The sequence below is a fragment of the Canis lupus genome, chromosome 14, assembly GCF_011100685.1.
Source record: "Canis lupus familiaris isolate Mischka breed German Shepherd chromosome 14, alternate assembly UU_Cfam_GSD_1.0, whole genome shotgun sequence".
Classification (NCBI taxonomy): Eukaryota; Metazoa; Chordata; class Mammalia; order Carnivora; family Canidae; genus Canis; species Canis lupus.
In genome coordinates, this window is record NC_049235.1 from 40,723,215 (window position 1) to 40,739,837 (window position 16,623).

General features: G+C 43.2%; 1 long non-coding RNA gene across 1 annotated transcript; it reads left to right on the plus strand.

Moving 5' to 3' along the window:
- The first annotated feature begins 8,736 nt into the window (after positions 1–8,736).
- LOC111098810 lies at positions 8,737–11,089 on the plus strand. Its single transcript, XR_005369620.1, has 2 exons — positions 8,737–9,119; positions 10,314–11,089. It is a non-coding gene; the product is annotated as an uncharacterized LOC111098810 (long non-coding RNA).
- The last annotated feature ends 5,534 nt before the right edge of the window (positions 11,090–16,623 follow it).

Genomic DNA, 16,623 nt, shown 5'->3' on the forward strand with positions numbered 1-16,623 from the left:
AATAATACTGTTGCCCCGCACTAGGTGATAATACTAAAACAATTAAAACCATTATTGGTATAGCTGATAGTTATTGAGCACTTATTAGATGCCAAACACATGTGCTAAATGTTTATACATATAGGATATACTTTTTTACTGAATGGCCCCAGTAAAGTAGGTTTTAATCTAGGAACATCTTAGCCTCCTTCAAAGACAGTCTGTCAGACATTGGACAATGTCAGATCTCTATCTCCCCTGGTCACTTTTAATTAAGAAAACAGGCCCAATTCAGGTCCAGTCTAGACTAAAGCAACACTTCCAACTCAGATAAGGTTAAACCTGCCTGGATCCCTAATGGCTTCCCAGTTCCCATCTGCAATCCCCATGAAGACCAGCTGTGCCTGACTTCATGAGCTGCCCCTGTAATTGTTCAATATCCTCCTCTCTTTATTTGAGCAAGCTGGCAAACTTACAGCCAACCTTCCCTGACTAGAAGAAGATGGGCAATAAATTCTCAGCAGAGCTTTTGAGTAACAAGACACTTTGGCTGCTGCAACCACACTGGCCTCCACCCAAGTGCTCTGGCAGTAATTGGCTGCCTTTTGCTACCTTTCTCCCTTGGAGAGCTCACGTGTGGTGGGGTCGTGATTTTTTTTTTTACATCTTTGTGGAAAGCGATGTTGGGGCTGAAGCTTCAAGTAGGCACCAAGAGAGAGGGTTTTTTGAGGAGGATATTTGGGGGAAAACTTCACCCTCAATCATGTGCTTTTGCCCTCTTACCTCCAGTGAGACAGGGTTACTGGGCAAATTTATGCAGCCCCATGAAGCTCGGTTAATCTCTGGCCTTCTCTTGCACAGTCTGTTGGGGCCATGATTGCTGGATCTCACAGGCCCCTCTTTGTAAGTCCTTGGGGATGTGTCTCATTCCACCCCTCAACTGTGGGGTTCCTTATCACCTACGGTCTCCACCTTGGAGAGTCAATTGAGAGCTGACTTGACAGGATAAGTCCTCTCCCACATTCTGTTGCACAGACACTCTCTGACTTAATCCTCTCAACAGCCCTCTTAGGGAGACAGATTCCTGCCTCACAAACAAGGAACTGCAGGGAGATTGAATATCTTACCCTAGATCACATACTCAGCAATGCCATTACAGGATTAAAACCCACGCTGGTCTAATCCCCAAACCCGTTCTTCCCATGACAGCCTGGCAGAGAAGGGGGGAAAAAATCATAACATAAACCAGGCTGTGAGGGGTGAGCCTGCAAAGTTTGTGCCTCTGCGATGGCAAGTGCTCCCACAAAGCTGCAGGCAGGAGAAACACTTGGGAGGTTGATGGGATCTGGTCTCAGAGGCAAGATTATGTGACATGCATGGAAAAATGGTGAGAAGTTTGGACTCTGCCAGAGATCGTCAGAGTTTTGAGCAGGGAAGTGATTCCCTCCTATCTCTGCTCCCGAGATTGTCCAGGTGGTAAGTTGGAGAAGAGGTGGAGGTGAGCGGGGCTGCAGTTAGAAGCATAATGCAGCCGTCTGAGGGACAAGGGGTAAGAGTCCAGGAGCCAGTACTAGTGGGGAGGGAGGAGGGGGAGGGACAGGTGCAGGAGAAAAAGTAGTGACCAGTGGGGACACACAGATGGAATCAAGACAGACAGAAAAGTAGCATGGGTGCTCTCCAAGGTGCCCTGGAAAAAAGCAGATCCACAGGCTTCCCTCGTGAGCCCAGCCCAACTGGCACACAAGACAGAGATGCTGAGCTCTGCAAAGGTAAGGTAAATGTTCAGCAAAACGCATTCCTGCCGCATTGGACATGTGTTTGTAATGGATTCCCAGGCTGCTAACGGCGCTGTTAGTGACCTGTGGGGAGTTCCGGTCTGTGGATGGGGCTACCTACAAATCTTGGCTGTCACTTGTAAAGTATGCAGAGTGAGCCCGGGCTCGCCCTTGTCTGTTCTTTTTAAAATCAGATGCTGGAGTCCTTAGAGTGTGTGTATGTGTGTGCGTGTGCACATGCGTGCACGTGTGTTGCCCAGGATCACGTCTGAATCACTTTCCCTCTGTGTGCAGCAGACCACCTTCCCTGCCCGAATCAGGTCGCCTTGTTACAGCCAGAAAACTCCACGTCAGGCATGAAGCTTTTCATTCTAAATCAGCCTTTGCTTCTAACTTAGTTCCACACAACCGTGTCCATTAATCAACATCTCATTCAGCCAGAGGTCCTTCCAGGCTTCGGTACCTTGGTGTGGGGGTGTCTGACTCGGGCTTCCAGATGAAGTCCACATTCCTGATGCCTCCAGCTCTTCATGATCTGCTCCCTTCCTGCCCTTCCAGATTCATCTTTTACCACTCAATGGTTCCCTTTCTTCTCAGCCTTTCTGAACTTGAAGTTCCCCCAACATGCTTCTTCACACCCAGGGGCAGGAGTCTGCTTTGTTCCTTCTGCTTGAGATGGCATTCAATGCCAGCATCATGCACACCCCATCCTTCCTCATCCCACATCAACTCACCCTTACTGTTCAGCAGAGGCTAGACCTCATCCAAGGAGCTGTCCCTCCCTCGCTGCTCTGAGTTTCCTTTCCTTCTGTGTTCCCATGGCATTGCCACAACATGTTCACACTGGATTTTAAAGTACTTCCCCCCTCGTTATAAAAGACACTCAGATTTATTGTAGGCAATTGGGACAATTAAAAGATTTTAGACAAAAAGACTTAAAGGAGAAAAAAATCACATATAAGCCAACAACTTGGGGTTATAAGCCGTGTTAATATTTAAATGCATTTATTTCCAGCATTTTTTCTATACATATATTCATATACTTTTGCATACTCAGGAAAGGAAAAAAATCAAATGCTGCAAAAAACAACAGAGAATATTGGCTGACAATAGTTTAGTGAACGCAGTGTTTCTAGGTGACTGGTAACTTTAATAAATCATTCAGAAAGTTTAAAAATCAGATTGCAAGGGGTTTTTTTTAGCATCAGCTTAACAAAAATACATGATAGAAATTGAATGCTTAAACAAATCTGTTTAAACAGTTTGTATTCTCTCTCTCTCTTTTTTTCATTTGGCATTTTATAACATCCTAAAACTTCTTTGAAAATGCATTGTTAGTCTATAATCCTCTGTTTCATGATTCTCACAATATTAGAGTGTTTGCTTACTTTTTGGTATTCCCTACAAGATTACAAGCGTTTTAAAGACAGATCCTATGAATTCTATCATTTTTTATCTAGTACCTAACACAGTCTGACTGGTTAGCATGTAATAAAATGAATGAATGAAAGATTACCTCACTCTTCCTGAATTCTTTACTCAGTCAACCAACCCCTATTTGTTATCTATGCTGAGTTGTCCAAGACTATGCTTGAGTCTATAGTTCTGGTGGATGCCAGAAGTCTCCACTAGCCACATAAGCCTGACCCTTCCGAGTGCTGGGAGTGCTGCTGGCAGGAAGCCCTTGGGGATTGCCTCTGAAAAGGAGCTGCTTTGTCCAAGGGCCACCCCCTTGGTGCCCTGTATCCAATGACTGGTCCATGGAAGTATAAAGCTCTGGCTCCCAGGCCCCAACTCTTTAGAGTTGTCCCAGCTTCAGAACGCCGCTTAGTGTCTGCTGAGGCTGCCACAAAGACCACATCACAAGTCATCTTCTCCCTTTGCCCAGACCTACTTCCTTTTCCTTCCTTGGGTGTCGACTCCAGCAGCACTCCTCTCCATCCCCAATAAACTTCCTGCACTTCCTCAGAGTCTGCTTCCTGGAGAATCCAACCTGCAACAGTAAGGACCTAGAAGATGAGTATACATAGCTCTAACTTGGGTTTTATGCCTTTCCAGGTCATAGGTCATAAGCCTCTTGAACAGAGACCACATCTTACATGTGTCATGGCACTGGGCCTCCCCACAGTCCCTAGTACATAGAACATTCTCAGATACACCTTCCCTCCCATGGAAGGATGATAATGAATGGAGAGGTATGTGTGAATATGAGAAATTCTGAGTAAGCATCAGCTGAGTGCTGACGGATTAAGGGAATTAAAGGCGAGAATGGCCAATAGGTGGTTTCTGAGTTTCAAGTCTGAGAGACTGAGGGAAATGCTGCTGGGGGCAGTTAATTTTGTGGGAAATTGGTTTGAAAGTAGTTTAGGGCAAACAAGTTGCCTTCAAAGTATGTCAGAATCTTCAAGAGGAAATGTCTGATAGGCAGTAGTTGATATAAAACCAGGTCTTATGCATGAGACAGTATGGAAATATAGACTGAAGCACCATGGATTCACACTGAGGGAAGAATTGAAACTGTGAGAATAAGGAGAGTCTCAGAGGTATTTTTTTTCTTTTGAAGTTTAGAAACAGACCCATCAACTTACTGCTTCTCGATTAAAGACGGGGAGAAGAGGGGGAAGTCAAACATATAAGGAAGAGACTCTGTATGGTGTAGTGTCTCTAGAAACAAAAAGATAAAAATTTCAATAGTGATTTCCTTCAGTTAATTTGGCTCAGTCATATTAGAGCTGTGCATTGAGTTATCTGTTCCATGATGCAAGTACAGTATAGGACACACAGGCAGTGCAGGGAGCAGGACAAGACTTCAGGGAACATACATCCTCAGAGAGGAAGAAAACTAGTAAGAATACTGGAAAAGAGGAATAGCCAATGGGCACTAAAAAGCCCTTGGAACTTAAATACATGATAATGGAGATTTTAAATGTAATAGAATTGACAGGTAATTGGTGAACTCTTCCAGAAAACAGAATAGGCAAAAATGTAGAGAAGCGAAAGTGGAGAATGAATTCAGCAAGTCTAATTTCTGAAAGATAGGACAGATAAAACAGACCAGGGAATTATCTAAAAAATTATACAAGAAAATGTTCCTGAAGGGTGTGAGTTTTCAGTGTGAATGGATCCAACAAAGGCCCAGCACAATGAATGAAAATTACCCACAGCAAAGCAGGTCATAATATTTTAGTTTTAAGGATAAAGAATAAAAACTCAGAGAAAGCCAGGGTGGGGGTGGGGGTGCGAGGGTACGAGTGGAGAGAACAGTCACATGCAGAACCAGAATGGTATCAGACTCAGTAGCAATACGAGAAGTTAGAAGACCATGGAATAATGTCTTGAGGTCCTAAGGGAAAATACTTTCCAAACGAGAGTCTCATACCTAGCTAAGCTTTCAACCAAAAATGAAGGGAAAAGAAAGATAAGATCTCAGAATGTGTCTTCCAGGTATTACTTTTCAGAAAGTTACTCGAGAAGATGCTCCACCAAAACAAGGTAGAGGTTTTGGCTCCACCAAAACAAGCAAGACACGAAGTTAACAACAACCATAACAACAAACACACAAAAATTAGAGGATCCAGGGTGCCTGTGTGGTGTAATCGGTTGAGCATTCAACTCTTGGTTTCCGCTCAGGTCATGATCTCATGGGTTATGGGATAGAGCCCCGAGTTGGCCTCCGTGCTCAGTGGGGAGTCTGCTTGAAGACTCTCTCCCTCTGCCCTTCCCCCTGCCTGTGCACTCTCTCTTGCTCTATCTCAAATAAATAAATCTTAAACAAAATAAATTAGAGGATCCCATAGGGTAGAGAAGAAAAAAATTCCAGTGATGATTAAGGTGGAGAAATATGAGAGCTGAATTCTGATCTCCCATAGCAGGAAGTTAATGAGCAATATCTAGACCTGAAAAATAAATAGCAGTATAATATTTTTATTTAGAAATGTGAAGGAAATAATGGGAGAAACAGCTAAAGAGATGAAAGGAATTTCCTGGAATCTCATGGAAGCAGGAATTGGGGGAGGGGGTTGGTTGGGAAAGAATTGCTGTTTTTCTTTAGAGCTCTTGTAGTAGTAGTTGACTTTTAAACTAAGCATGTTTCATACAAATAAAATTTAAATAGGCAAAAATCCATTAATATGCCAGAAATCATTTGTAAATTGTGTGTAAAAACAGCCCCCATACCAATGTTATTAGAAGTAGTATTTCAGAGGAGAAAGTAAGCCCCTCTGAAATCAAATGTCTTTCTTCTTCTGCAAATGGTTTTTGAGCAAATTCTTGGGAGCCCATCAATCTGCCAATTAGAAGAAAATGTAAGAGTAACAGCAGGAATCATGACTGCAAGGAAACAGTTACCATCCTATAAAATTATGGCCTTTACCAAATTAGAATAAACCTGTCAAGACAATGTTTAACTATCTTTATGTAAAAATCAAAATGGTCTGACTTCAACTGTCAAACAGACTCTTTCAACTTGTCCGTAACAAAGTGCTCCCTGAGTAAGTCATATATTTCAAGTTGCTTTTGCAGTCTAGGGGGATGCAGCTGGCGGGCCCATGAATCCAGAGGGGCGGCCTTCCTTATGGCTGCCTCCGGTGTGCTGCACATTGGCTGGCTCATTTAGTTGGCCTGGCAGTTTCGGCAGACTGGGGGGATGTCACTCCTGCAGAAAAACTATGAAGTAAAATATCATTGCACCTACCTCACTGATCAATAAAACAAAATAAAAAATCTAGCTCTTCCATTTGGATGAGAGGCAATTTTCTGTGGCTTCTCACATTTGCTAGAACTTTACAAATATGTATCCTCCAAACCACCGGATGAGACAAATCGGTACAATACTAGTTATTTTTATGTGCTGCTCCATCCTTTATACAAAGTATCTCAGATCACTTTAAAGTGAGAGAGCAGAATGGAGAGGGTGATTTATAGAGCCAGGGACAAGGCTTATGCTGCAGAAGTAGGGAATGGTTCACTAAGGATTCTGGGAAAGGAAGGGTGGCTGAGAGGCCGACTACGTGTGCAGCACCTTGCAGGGACGGGGGAGAATTGTAGTGGGGGTCACAACTTCAGTCTTGGAGCTGAGGAGCTCATCATGAAGGGCTGATCAGAACTAGAAGATAGATGGACACCAAAAAAAAAAAAAAGTTGGAATGCTATAAATCTCTCTGCAGTCCTTTCTTTTTTAAAAGAACTTCATTGAGATATAATTCACATGCCATACAATTTACCCACTTAAAACTTAAAGTTCGGGGCACCTGGGTGGCTCAGTGGTTGAGCATCTCAGGTCCTGATCCTGGGATCTGGGATCAAGTCCCCATATCGGGCTCCCTGCATAGAGCCTGCTTCCCCCTCTGCCTGTGTCTCTGCCTCTCTCTCTCTCTCTCTCTCTCCCTCTCTCTGTCTCTCATGAATAAATAAATAAAATTTTTTTAAAAAACTTAAAGCTCAGTGGTTTTCAGTATATTTACAGAGTTCCACGATCATCAATCAATTTTAGAACATTTCACCACCCCTCAGTAAAATCCATACCCTTCGTGGCCACCCCCCTTTGCCCTCCCCACCTGACACACAGCCCTAGGCAAACAGCAGCCTACCCTCCGTCTCTATGAATTTGTCTTTTCTGAATGTTTCATAGAAACAAAATCATACAGTACATGGTCTTCTGTCTTTTGCCTTCTTTCATTCAGCATAATGCTTTCGACGTTTGTTTAGATTGTGGCATGTATCAGTACTTCATTCCTTTTAGGGGCAGAATAATATTCCATTACATGCATATACCACATTTGGCTTATCCATTCATGGATATGTGGATTGTTTTCACTTTGTGGTCATTAACACTGTAGTGAACATTTATGTACGAGTTTTAATTTTTTTTTTATTTATTTATGACAGTCACACAGAGAGAGAGAGAGAGAGAGAGAGAGAGAGGCAGAGACACAGGCAGAGGGAGAAGCAGGCTCCATGCACCAGGAGCCTGACGTGGGATTCGATCCCGGGTCTCCAGGATCACGCCCTGGGCCAAAGGCAGGTGCCAAACCGCTGCGCCACCCAGGGATCCCTATGTACGAGTTTTAATGTGAACATAACTTTTCAATTCTCTTGGATATACATCTCGGAGAGCAATTTCTAGGTCCCGTGATAAGCCTATGTTAAACATTTTTGAGGACCTGCCAAACTGTTTTCAAATCATCACTTTACATTTCCATCAGTAGTGTATGATGTTTCCAATTTTTCCACATCCCCCCAACACTTGTTATTACCTTTTTTATTATAGCCACCCTAATGGGCGTGAAGTGGTGTCTCATTGTCTCATTAATTTCTCATCTTTAATTTTGTCCCTACACTCTCATGATATATAGGCTTTAATGGCCAGTTGTCTGTTGTATTAAAATTCCAAAATGGGAAGGAAAGGATTGATAAAGAACTCTAGAACTTTGGTACACATTTTAAAAATATTTTATGTATGTATGTATGTATGTATGTATTTATTTATTTATTTATTTATTTGAGAAAGAGAGCTTGCATAAGGGGAGTGGAGGTCAGGAGTAGAAAGACAAGTGGACTCCACACTAAGCGCAGAGCCTGACATGGGGCTTGATCCCACAACCCTGAGGTCATGACCTGAGTTGAAATCAAGAGTCAACACTCAACCAACTGAACCACCCAGGTGCCCGTTGGTGTATATTTAAAATAGTCCACAGAACCCAAGACTTGGAGGAAAAATTACCCCAATACTTGGAAGGGATAAACAGAGATATTAAATAAACTATATGTTATTACTATTAGTTACGCATTATTACTTATGGAGGATATATATAACACCAAAGACTGGGCCAAGTGCCTTAAAGGAAATTAAAAACACACAGGCTCCTTACCACCAATGATTTACAGAATTCTAGACCTCACTGTGATGGCAATAATACTGTTTGTACACAACTTTACAGATCATAAAGGACTTTGATATCTTAATTCTGTTTTTCCCCCCCAGGAGCCAAGAGTTACAACAGCCAGGGGCTCTGTGACCCCTCTACTCCAACAAGACAAGGATCAAAGTGGACATGACATGGAGCAGAGTGGCAGGGGGAACCTCTCTGGCAGGGCGAAGCTGGGGAGCTGCACAGTAGAGGGAGTGTGAAGAGCCAAGAAGGACTGGTAGCCTGGGAAGGCAGTCCACTGCCAAGGTGTCCCAATGCCATGGGCAGGAGAAACATTTGGGTACAGAGACACACACTAGAGGCTTTAGTTGCCCACCCAGACCACAGAAGACTGGGGACCAAACAGTTGGGTGCCTGGCACCACTTGGAATGACATCGTGGGATGCCACTGGTTTTACTGAGCCACCTCCACTCCTCTAGCAATACTGACCCATTTGTGAGTTTTTCATATGTGCCGCCCCTTCTTACATCTGTGTGCTTTTTCTTTTTCTTTTTTCCTGTGTGCTTTTTCTATAAGATGTTTTCTGAAACACTCTCCTCCAATTCCCATACCACAATGCCAAAAGTGTCATCCTTCAGGACAGTGTCCCTTGCTTATTAGAAACCTATGCCCTCTCACCACTGCTCAGAGGAGGGCAGCCAAATGCAGCATTCAATGCCTTTTCCAATCTGCCCCAACCCACCTCTCCCAGCTCCTCTGCTGCTCCTTCCCGTGGCATCTGCCCTTCTCCTGTAAATACTCTACAAAGCCTTCCCTGACTCTCTTAGGCAAAATGATTGCCCTTTGGCCTGTGTTTCCTCATCCCTTGCTTTACACCAGCATTGCCCTCATCACTGCTTAGCGTGTTAAATACACAGGTGTGTACATTTCAGTTCCTCTGACTGGGAAGGGCAGGCAGGGGCTCTGTCTCATTTATCTTTGTATCAATAGCACTGGAGTGGGTTATCCAAGTGGAAATGCCCAAAAGGTGATGTATGAATGGATGGACTAATGAATAAATGAATTTGTACAAAATGCCAGACCAATTTGGCAATATTTAGAAAAATATTGCCTTGGACAAATGTTATAGCTAAGAGTTCATCCCAACATCAGACCAGAACAATTGGCAAATTATGCTGCTGCTTACAACGTTGTTCTCAAGGAGACCTATTTAAGCCTGCTTTGATTAGAGCTCTTTTTTGATTAGAGGTTGTAAAAGATATAGAAGTTTTAGTCAACCAAAAATGCAATTGGGACAAACTATAAATGAAAAAGTGAAATGCAAACGTGCTCTTATTTACCAATGGTCATCACTAGTGGTGAGCTAGAAGTGCAAACAGAAGCATAGGTCCTGAATCTAATTATTCTCCGTAGCAGTAAGATAACTTCTTTAAAAAGGAGGGGATGGTGCTGGCCTCTGAGCTGATTTCCAAGAAATGCAGTAGACTTATGCATTTGTGAGACAAGTGTGCAATGTCAGAGCTACATTTTGTGGTACATCGTGTCCTCAGCAGGCAAATTGATGTCCACAGGGACACCACTTAAGTGAGTTGCACAGGGCTGCAAATGCTTTGCCACAGCTCTCCTCAACAGGTGCAGTCTACAGCCTCTCACCTTGAGTCTGGCCCTGTGACTTTCTTCCTCCCACAGGATAAGAAAAGCCACACTGTGACATCCAAGGCTGAGACTTAAGACATCTGTAGTTTCTGCTCTTGGGCGCTAGAAATGCTACGATCTAGACTATGCTATGAGAAGCTCAAGCCGTGGGGAAAGACCAAATGGAGGAGAACTAAGGTACTCTGGCTGACAGCCCTGTGGAACCTCCAGTCCAGAGCCAACGCTGGCTGCCAGCCACGTTGGTGAGCCCACTTAACAGTGCCATCTTAGCGAAGCCCCTGCTGGACTGCAGCCCCATCAAACACCATGTGGAGCAGAAGAACCTTCCAGGTGAGCCCAGTCGACCCATAAAATCATGAAACGCAATGAACAGTCGTTGTTATTTGAAGCCACTGAATTTCTCAGTGTGGTTTGTTATACAGCATTGGATCAGCAAAACACTCCCTGATTTGGAACAAGGCAGCCTGTATTTACTGGAAAGTGAAACCAATTCAAAATTCTGCTCATCCTCAGGAATACCAAAGTGGACAGAAATAAGACTTTCTGCCTCCCAGGCAATTCCCAAGAGAAACAGCTTAGCTGGCTGTGGAAGAATTAATAAGAACAATGCAGTAAAGTGAGATGAAGTGTGCTATGTCAGCAGTGTCACTGGCCAAGTGTGCAAAAACCATCGTGCCATTAAAGTAAGCAATTCAATTACTACAATATGTACAAAGCGAAATAATCAACCTGCAGTTTGATGAGAAGAGTGTATAAAATCAGTAGCTATAAAGAATGCGGTGGAACCAATAAAGTTTATGAAAATGGAATTAGTTGTGTGTGAATGTGGGTAACAAATGCACAACATGTTCTGTACCTAGGAGACGAAGGGAGAGCCGTCTGTGTTCTGATCCTCAAAGTAAAGGGTTAACAAATACCTATCTACTCCTTGATTTCTTTTGATTACATCCAAGACTGTTGTATTTATTCTACTTCCCAGGTTCTGCTTGCGCCCAGGCATTTGTCACTTGTCCGTTTTCTCCACCCAGGGGACCCCTACTGATCAGTGTCCAGGTTGTGCCACCACTGTGAAGCCTTCCTTTATTTCTCCTACCAATAATGAATCACTTTCCTCACTGCATCCCAGTGGTGATTCTTGAAAATTGTCAAAATAGCACATCCCTAGTTTCAGTTTCTGGTTCCATGCACTGACTGGGGGGCAGAACCATGTCTTACTCAGTTTGGTGGGCCTGTAATAGGTAAGACATGGTCCTGAGTGTATAGAAAGGCTACGTAGTGGGTATTCTGATCAAATGGACAAATAGATGGCTATATAGAAAGAAGGTTAAATGCATGGGTGTGTGGAGTCCCCTTAAATTGTGACCTATGGGAAATCCCAAGAGCTGGAAGGATAAGAAAGGAAAGATTAAATACTGGCTTGAGAATTTCTCTACCAGAAGGGCGTGAGCATGGGAGGATAGTCAGAAGGAGAGGTTGGAGAGTCTGCTTTGAAGAACATATTCTTTTAATTTACATTTCATGTTTATTTGGGGTGGATCTGGAGGCAGTGTTTGAGTCTATGAATTGGACAGGCCACCCCTTGGTAAGGCCACAACAAAAGTTACTTGCGAAGTAAGTTTGATTGATTCTTGAAAACTTACTATTGGTGACAATAACTCAAGCATCCAACGAAGGTTCCTGGGGCTGTGCAGAAAATTACCTGATTGTGGTTTGAAACTCTACCCCTAAGGCAATGGCAAGAAAGCATTAAGATTTCACAACACTAGGTCTGGAGATCTCTGGAGATGGGGTCTTTGCCCTCTGGAGCAGTGTTTCTCAGCCTTGCCTGGCCTCCATTCTTTGAAGATATTGCTTTGATTGATGTGAGGAAGGAGCCCTCAGTATTTTCTAAAATCTTCCCTGATGTTTCTAATGAGTGGTCAGGATTAGGAACCATTCATTGCTCTAGAAGCTTACATTGGATCCAGATACAATGACAAGGACCACTGTGTACAGGACACTCTGGCAACAGAATAAAAACATTGTCTGCATATGAAAAGAACCACATTGTATATACATTAATTCAGTGGACATTTATTGAGTGCCTACGAGTGCCAGGCGTCCTGCCAGGGGCTGGGATACGGTGATGTACAGTGCTCACTGTCACAGAGTTTATAGAAGTCTAATTAGAGTATCAGACATTAAATAATAAACACAAATGTAATTACAAATTGTGATAAGTGCTATGGGGGAAAGGACAAGATGCTATGATACAGAATAATCCAATTTAGGTGGAGTAGGACAGGAAAGGAAAGCTCAGAGTTAAATCCCATTTAGGTCAAGACTTAAGAATACAATTCAGGGGGTGCCTGGGTGGCTCAATTGGTTAAGCATCTGACTTCAGCTCAGGTCATGATCTCAGGGTCCTGGGATGGAGGCTCTGCACTCAGTGGGGAGTCTGCTTGTCCCTTTCCCTCTCCCTCTGCCCTCTCTTTCATATAAATAAATAAATAAATATATATATATATATATATATATATATATATTTTTTTTTTTTTTTTTTTTTAGAGAATACAATCCAATGGTACTTATTTGAGGAGTTGGAAGTTAGCATTAGGTTGAATCACATGAAATTGCTGAGATTGAACCGTTTGTAACCTAAAAAATGGTGATTCCATATCATTCAACCAGACAGCTGAGTGTGAGCAGGGGCTCAGAGCGGGAATGGATGGCTGCAAGATCCGAGGCATCTGCAGCAAAGGGAATAAAACTTGCAACTCTATATTACAAAAGTAGCACTAGAATCTGAGTAGTATATTTAATGTTTATGGTATCTTTTTTCTTTTAAATACTCATGCTTCTAAGGATGCCTGGGTAGCTCAGTGGTTGAGTGTCTGTCTGCCTTTGGTTCAGGGCCTGATCCTGGAGTCCCGGGATCGAGTCCTGCATCAGGCTCCCTGCATGGAGCCTGCTTCTCCTCCCTCTGCCTATGTCTCTGCCTCTCTCTCTCTTTGTGTCTCTTGTGAATAAATAAAATCTTAAAAAAAAAAAAAAACTCATGCTTCTCAAATCATTGAATCGATGTTTAGAGAAAAACCTGAACTTCCATTGTCTCCCTTTCTTCTAAAATAGAGGGGAGAGGGGCTGTTGGTTCTTGGGGGCTTTGCATTTCTGAATGAAGCAGCCAGTCCCATCACCATGTGATCACACAGCACTGGATATGAAGTGTGCACGTGTCTTATCTAGTTAATTTGACTGCATAACAAACCACCTCAAACTTAATGGTGTAAAACAACAACCATTTATTATGCTTGTGGATTCCAGAAATCACTCATTAGAAAAAGCACAGTGTGTGTGCGTGGGGTGGTGGTGTGGGGGTGTTCTTCTCTGTTCTATCATGTCTGGAGCCACAGCTGGGGAGAACTGGATTGCTAGGGGCTGGAATAGCTGGAATTGGAGGTTCAGCTTCCCAAATGGGTTCTTCCCTGGCTTGTCTGGTGCTTGTCTGGGGAAAAATGGAAGGATGGCTCAGCTGGAACTTCGAGCTGGATCCCCCTCATTGATTGTGCTTCTCATAGCCTGGTGGCTAGATTCTGAGAGGAAGTGTCCCAAGAGGGGGCCTTTGGAGAGTGAACATTCTGAGAAGATTAGGCTGTAGCTATGTGGCCTGACCCTATTTCAGAAGCCACATTGTATCCCTGCTGCCATACTCTATTGAAAGACCCAATCGTGGGCTCACCAACATCCAAGGAGGAGGGGGACAAAAATCCTTCTTAATGGGGAGGGCGTCAAGGTCACATTGCAAGAGAGCATGGGGAGTAGGAGACATGACTGCATTCATCTTTGAAAAATGTAATCTGCCACAAAGAGATCAGACACTAACACCTAGAGAAATTTCATGAAGGAGCTAAGTAATAGATTTGCACAGCATTTTTGTATCTGTGCAAAGTGAAGGGGAGGGCAAGCGTACCCTGGTTACAAAACTGAAGGTACTTCACCCAAAGTTTTCCAAAAACAACCCTTCTCTTGCCATAGTGTGCAGAGAAATGTGGGGTCTTCCCGACAGGAAGGAGAAGGAGACATGCACACTCAGTTTGCAGAGACAGAGGCCTTCTGTTGGCAAAGCCAGAATTTTACAGATCACAGTACAGGGAAAGCGAGGTTTCCAAAGAAATACAAGGCCAAAGAAATATAAGTTTGGAAAGACTATTCCTAGAGCCATTTGTAAAAGCAGTATCTGAGTTTTAGACACCTGAAGCAAGAAGCAGATGTCAAGATTTAAGACACCTTAGAAACAAAAGCAGAAATAAACTACTGGGACTGCATCAAACTAAAAAGTTTTGCACAGAGAAGGAAATCATCAACAAAAGGGCATGGCAACCTGCTGAATGGAAGAAGATATTGGCAAGTGATACATCCAATGAGGGGTTACTATCCAAAATACATAAAGAACTCCTACAACTCAATACCAAAAAAAAGAAGAAAAATCCACTTAAAAATGGACAGAGGTGGGGATCCCTGGGTGGCTCAGTGGTTTGGCGCCTGTCTTTGGCCCAGGGCATGATCCTGGAGTCCCGGGATCAAGTTCCACATCGGGCTCCCTGCATGGAGCCTGCTTCTCCTTCTGCCTGTGTCTCTGCCTCTCTCTGTCTCCCATGAATAAATAAATAAAATATTTTCTAAATAAATAAATAAATAAATAAATAAATAGGACAGAGGACATGAATAGACATTTTTCAAAAGACAATATAGCCTCTCTCCTTCAGCCACCTAAGACGCCTAAAGGAAGGAAGGTGATGGGTTAAACGGGGGCCCCAGCCCCTGCTCTTGTGAAGAAGCAGAAGGCCAAAAGGGTGGTCAATCCCATTTAAGAAAATCCCTAAGGATTTTGGCATCACACAGGACATCCAGCCCAAAAGGACCTCACCCGCTTTGTCAGATGGCCCCATTGCATCCGGCTGCAACAGCAAAAGGCTAATCTCTATAAACGTCTAAATGTGCCTCCCTTGATTAACCAGTTCACCCAGGCCTTGGACCACCAAACAGCTACTCAGCTGCTTAAGCTGGCCCACAAGTACAGACCAGAGACAAAACAAGAGAAGAAGCAGAGATTGTTGGTCCAGACTGAGAAGAAAGCTGAGGGCAAAGGGTATGTCCCCACTAAAAGGCCACCTGTCCTTCAAGCTGGGGTTAACATGGTCACTACCCTGCTGGAAAACAAGAAAGCTCAGCCGGTAGTGATCACATATGATATGGATCCCACTGAGCTGGCTGTCTTCCTGCCTACCCCATGTCATAAGGTGGGGTGTCCCTATTGCATTGTCAAGGGGAAGGCCAGGCAACATGTGTTGGCAAGGATTTGGGGGGACCCCTCGTGCACTGTTGGTGAGAATATAAATTGGGGTAGTCACTGTGGAAAACAGTATGGAGGTTCCTCAAAAAACTAAAAGTAGAAATAGATACTATTCAGTAATTCTACTGCTGGGTATTTACCCAAAGAAAAAAATTAATTCAAAAAGATACATGTACCCCTATGTTTATCACTGCATTATTTATAATAGCCAAGGTATGGAAGCAACCCAAGTGTCCATGAGAAGATGAATGGATAAGGAAGATGTGGGGGGTGTGTGTGTGTGTACATACACAATGGAATATTACTCAGCCATAAAGAAGTATGAGATCTTGCCCTGTGCGACAACGTGGATGGACCTAGAGAGTATTATGCTAAGTGAAATAAGTCAGACTGAGAAAGAAAAATACCATATGATTTCACTCCTGTGCAGAATCTAAGAAACAAGATTAATGAATCAGCAGAAGGCGGAATCAGACTTATAAATACAGAGAAAAATAGATGGTTGCCAGAGGGAAGGGCGGGAGGATGGGTGAAATAGGTGAAGGGGATTAAAAGATACAAACTTCCAGTTGTATGATAAACAAGCCATGGGGATGAAAAGTACAGCATTGGGAATATAGTCAATAATATTATAATAACTGTATGATGACAGATGGTAACACATATCATGGCGAGCGCTGCAAAATGCATAGAACTGCTGACTCACTGTGATGTACACCTGAAACTAATATAACATTGTCTGTCTCTATACTTTAATACAAATAAAGGAAGGAAGGGAGGGAGGGAGAAAGAAAAAAAGAAGATGACTTTTTTTTTTAAAGAGCATATGCCTTTCGACCCAGCAATCTAATGTTAACTCAGAGGGACAATCGCAGATACATGAAATTTACCCAAAGAAATATGCACAAGGATATTCTCTGCAGTTTGTTCATATTGCAGAAGATTAGGAACAACACAGCTGCCCGTCAGTGGGGGATTGGTTAAATTACTATACAGCAAATGAGGTAGGTG